The following is a 5,647-nucleotide window of genomic DNA, read 5'->3' as shown; positions in this document are numbered from 1 at the left end:
TAAGGTCTAGACTACTAGACTAATAAAGTGAGTATCATAATAAAGTGAATATATCATAATAAATTTAGTCACAAAATTTTTTAGTTTCCCAGTGCATATAAAAGTTGTGTTTACACTATACTATAGTTTACTAAGTGTGCAACAGATTATTAAAATATATATAAAAACAATTAAAATATTTTGTTGCAAAAAAATGCCAACCATCATCCAAGCCTTCAGTGAGTCCTAATATTTTTAGTGGGAGATGGTCTTGCCTTATGTTCATGGCCACTGACTGATCAGGGTGGTACTTGCTGAAGATTGGGATGGCTGTGGAATTTTCTTTAAAAAATGATTAAATGAAGTTTGCTGAATTGACTCTTTTGTTGAAGTATAGTTGATTTACAATGTTGTGTTCATTTCTGCTGTACAGCAAAATGATTCAGTTTTACATATATATGTATATTCTTTTTAACATTTTTTTCTATTATGGTTTATCATAGGATATTAAATATAGTTCTCTCTGCTATACAGTAGGAACTTATCATTTTTGATTGACTCTCTAACTCGAACACTTAGAGGCCACTATAGGGTTGTTAATTGGCCTAGTTTTAATGTTGTTGTATTTCAGGGAATGAGAAGGCCCCAGGAGAAGGAGAGAGCTGGGGGAATGTCTGGTCGATCGACCAGTCAGAACACACAAAACGTTTACTGGTTAAGTTCACCATCTCATATGGGCATGGTTTGTGGTGCCCTCCTCCCCTGCCAAAAATTAGAACCATAATATCAAAGATAACTGATCACAGATCACCATATCAAATATAAAAGTAATAAAAAATTGAAATATTTTGAGACTTACCAAAATGAGACAGACATGAAGTGGAAAAGTGGCACCCTTAGACTTGCTAGACACGGGGTTACCACAAACCTTCAATTTGTAAAAAGAGCAGGATCTAAAAAATGCAATAAAATGAAACACAATAAAGTGAGGTATGTCCATGGATGGAGAAGGCAATGGCACCCCACTCCAGTACTCTTGCCTGGAGAATCCCATGGACGGAGGAGCCTGGTAGGCTGCAGTCCATGGGGTCGCTAGGAGTCAGACACGACTGAGCAACTTTACTTTCACTATTCACTTTCATGCATTGGAGAAGGAAATGGCAACCCACTCCAGTGTTCTTGCCTGGAGAATCCCAGGGATGGGGGAGCCTGGTGGGCTGCCGGCTTTGGGGTCACACAGAGTCGGACACGACTGAAGTGACTTAGCATAGCATAGCATAGCATGTCCATGGATGTGTGGTGGTAACTTATTTTGTGGCTTTAATTTTCATTTCTTCAATGACTAATGATGAGTATATTTTCATTTGTCTATTTGCCATTCATATATTTTCAAATCTTACCCACATTTAAATTTGGTTGTTTGTTATTGTGCATGCAAGTCTTTATCACCTAAGTACAAAATTTTCAGCCATTCAGTGGCTTGTCTTTACATTCTTTTAACAGTGTCTTTCAAAGAGCAGAATTTAAAAGTTTTGATGAAACCCATTTTATCAACTTTTGGCTTTTACAGATTGTAAATACTTTTGGTGTCATATCTAAGAAATATTTTCTGAATCCAAGGATGCAAAACTTTTCTCCTATGATTTCTTCTAGAAGTTTTATATATTGAGGTTCTAAATTTAGGTCTATGAACCATTTGGGGTAAATTTTCATTTATGACAAATGTATGGACCTGCATTAATGCTTTTTCATATAGATATTTAATTGTTCCAGCACAATTGGGGGAAAAAAAACTATTCTTTCTCCACTGAACTGCATTTGATTCATTGTTGAAAGTAAGCAGCATATATATGTATGGGCTTATTTCTTAACTCTCTATTCTGTTCCATTGACCTACATGTTTATAAAGATAAACTAGTGCAAAGACACTAGTAACATAAGGTTTTGACTATTATAAATTTATAATGAGTCTTGAAAACAGATACTCTTACTCCTCAAACTTTGCACATTTTTTCAAAGTTGTTTTAGCTAGTCCTTTGTCTTTCCAGATGAACTTGAATATAATATATGGATCTTAAACATCAATTTAGATAAAATTGACAAAATGACAAAAATGAGTCTTTTGGTCAATAAACACCATATATCTATTTATTTATAATTTCTTCAATTTTGTTTTGTAGTTTTCAGTATACTAGTCTTTAGCATCTTTTGTTAGATTTACACCTATGTATTTCATGTCTTTTTATGCTCTTGTCAATGGTATTGTTTTATTTAAATACAATTTCCAATTGTTAGTTACTAATATATAGAAAAAACATTGATGTTTCTATTACCTTGTATCCTGCAATGTTGTTAACGCATTTTTTATATCTAGTAGCTTTTTTTGTAGGTTTAATATCTTCTATATAAATGATCATGTTATGTGTGAACAAAGACAGTCTTACTTCTTTCTTCCCAATTCAAATGCCCTTTTTTTTTTTTTTTGGACTGAGAACATTTCTTTACTGTAACTTACAAAAAATAAATACAACTGTCTCTAATCTTTGTGAGCAATTTCTCTAAAAATCTAAAATCTGTAGGAAACTTAAATTGTTCTCGGACTAGAGGAAAGAAGTGTCTGTAGTAGTTCACAGGAATACTCAAGTTTAGCGGTACCAGCTCATCTTTCTAGTCGAGAAGACTAAGGTCGATGTGGAAGTAGACGTAAGGAAATTAGTCTTGGTTGCGGAGTTGGAGTCCAGGGATCTCCACGGATGCATCCAATATACTTGCAGCTACAATTTCATCCAGATGCCTGACGATGGAGTTCAGAACCTGTCGTAAACGTTTGGTGCATGACTTCTTATGAGGCTGGAGGAGAACCGCCTGGAAGTTCACTGGCAGTCCATACCTGAGCACAGACTTCACAAACACTCTCAGTGCCTTGATGTGGATCCAGGCAACAAAGGCTTCGCTGAAGTGGACCTTGAGCCATCACAGCACTGGGCCCTCACCCTCGCCCTCATTCTCTCTCTCTCTGCCACTCTGCCCCGCAGAGGGCCTATCAGGGTTCCCTAGCGGGGTTACCTTAACCTTGTGGTCCGGGAAGGTGGATGATCCCTTTTTAAGAGCAACACAGGAAGTTTGATATTGTTGCTTCTTATCGGACAGCAATCGGGTCATCTCTTCCCTTTCCCTTTTAATTTCTTTTTCACCATAGTAAAATTCTCGTACACTGAAATTATTCTCTTTGACTTTGGTTTTGAAATCATCGATCACTTTTCGAAACAGAGTCACGGTGAAGAGGCCGCCCTCCTTGTCCTCAGCGACCAACTGGGTTGACCGTGGGACCACCATGAGAGGGATTCATAGGTTTTTTGCCATTGTATGTAACTCGGCTTGGGGACAATGACCAGCAGTGTGATCAGGTACTCAGAATCTAGCACGAAGTCTTCTTTGCTCACAATGTCGCTCAGGGTCCGAGTGAAAAGGTTTTCCATGGATTTCTTCTCCAGATTCTCTAGGTTTGTCTTCAGAGTGTTGTAGGCAGCTGTTCGGGACTTCAGGTCTATCTGGAAGGCACAGGTCGATCTGTGCCAGTTGCTTTGCCAGAATATCCACCATGCTCACCAGTGGCTGCTTTGCGGGATACTTGGCCACGTCCCATTCGAAGTGGGTCACAAAGGACATTAGGTCAACTCCGTTGGCCAGAAGGTTCTCCTGGACCTTTCCCTTGGCGTCTTCCATCACTTCCACCACGCTCTGGGCCATTCTCCTTATGAGACTTTCAGCAAAGATATCAAGCTTCGCCAGCTCATCAGAGAGGCCAACAAGGGAATCCAAGGTCCCCACCTTGAAGTCAGGAATTGTGAATTTGGTGTTATAAGACAGGTTAGACTTGGAGGTTACTGTGTTCATCCTCTTCAGGGCTTGTAAATTTTCCTTATCTCTGGGGGCAGAAATTAACCAAAACTCCGACATGTTTCTAGTCTTCTTTGATCCAGCTCGAGCACACCGAACGCAGTTCCTTTTGCTTTCGATCGCTGATGGCCTGGGGACAAACTGGCCCCGAGGAGATGCCACCTGCCCTGGCCCCTGGGAGGGCACAGCAGAGGCGCCGGCTCCCGGGTTCCCACGGAGAAAAGTCGTGGAGGGCACGCGTGGGCCGAGGAGGAGCAGGGACCAAGGGGACGCGGGCACCTCACTCTGGTCCCCCGGGTCGCGACGCGCGCCCTCTCCGCTTGCCGCCTCGGATCCCCGAGCCACCGTCCTTACTGGGAGCCCGCGGGCCGCGGGCCGCGCGAGCAGGCAGTGGGCGGGCACGGGGCCGAAACGCACGGCCAGCTCCCGGGAGGCAGCGGCTTCTCAAATGCCCTTTATGTCTCAGCTTATTATACTTACTAGTTACACTTACTAGAACATTCAGTACAATGTTGAATAGAAGTGGAAAGAGCAAACCTCCTCCTCTTGTTCCTGAACCATTAAGTGTGATTATATCTTCAGAGTTTTCATGGATGAGAATGCTTTCAAATTGAGACAGTTTCTATTTCTAGTGTTCTGAGAGTTTTATAAGAAATAACCTTTTTGTTGCAGAATTATAAGAGATCTCAAAAATTTCTGAATACTGGACCCTTATCAGGAATGTGATTGCAAGTATTGCCTCCCATTCTGTGGCTTGTCTTTTTTACTCTTAATAATGTTCTTGGATGGAAAAACGATTTTAGTTTTGATGAAGTCCAATTCACAAATTTTTACTTTTGTTTTTTGTGACTTTGGTGTCATATTTAAGAAGCCATTGCCAAATCCAAAGTCACAAAGACTTGACATATTTGTTTTCTTCTAAAAGTTCTATAGTTCTATCTTTTACACATAGGTCTCTGATCCTTTTTAGGTGAAGTAAGAGCCCAATTTCATTCTTTTACCTGGGAATATCTAGTTGCCCCAGCACCATTTGTTCAAATGACTATTCTTTCCCCATTGAATGTTCTTGGGGAAAAATCAGTTGATCATAAATGTGAGTGTTTATTACTGAACTCTGTTTTCTATTCCACTAATCTATATGTCGATATATCTATTCTTATGTCTTACAATTAATGTAGCTTTGTCAGTTCAGTTCAGTTCAGTCACTCAGTCGTGTCCGATTCTTTGCAACCCCATGAATTGCAGCACGCCAGGCCTCCCTGTCCATCACCAACTCCCAGAGTTCACGCAAACTCACATCCATCCAGTCGGTGATGCCATCCAGCCATCTCATCCTCTGTTGTCCCCTTCTCCTCCTGCCCCCAATCCCTCCCAGCATCAGAGTCTTCTCCAATGAGTTAATTCTTCGCATGAGGTGGCCAAAGTACTGGAGTTTCAGCTTTAGCATCATTCCTTCCAAAGAACACCCAGGACTGATCTCTTTTAGAATGGACTGGTTGGATCTCCTTGCAGTCCAAGGGACTCTCAAGAGTCTTCTCCAACACCACAGTTCAAAAGCATCAATTCTTCAGCACTCAGCTTTCTTCACGGTCCAACTCTCACATCCATACATGACCACAGAAAAAACCATAGCCTTGACTAGATGGACCTTTGTTGGCAAAGTAATGTCTCTGCTTTTGAATATGCTATCTAGGTTGGTCATAACTTTCCTTCCAAGGAGTAAGCGTCTTTTAATTTCATGGCTGCAGTCATTATCTTCAGTGATTTT

At 40.7% G+C, this 5,647-nt stretch overlaps 1 pseudogene; it reads right to left on the bottom strand.

Moving 5' to 3' along the window:
• Window positions 1–2,573: 2,573 nt before the first annotated feature.
• On the bottom strand, window positions 2,574–4,058 carry LOC147340749 (V-type proton ATPase subunit C 2 pseudogene; annotated as a pseudogene).
• Between the last annotated feature and the right edge of the window lie 1,589 nt (window positions 4,059–5,647).

This window comes from Bos grunniens, chromosome X, assembly GCF_055505025.1.
Source record: "Bos grunniens cultivar Pamir isolate PY7600 chromosome X, Bosgru_T2T1.0, whole genome shotgun sequence".
Lineage (NCBI taxonomy): Eukaryota > Metazoa > Chordata > Mammalia > Artiodactyla > Bovidae > Bos > Bos grunniens.
This window is presented reverse-complemented; position numbering and strand designations above follow the sequence as displayed.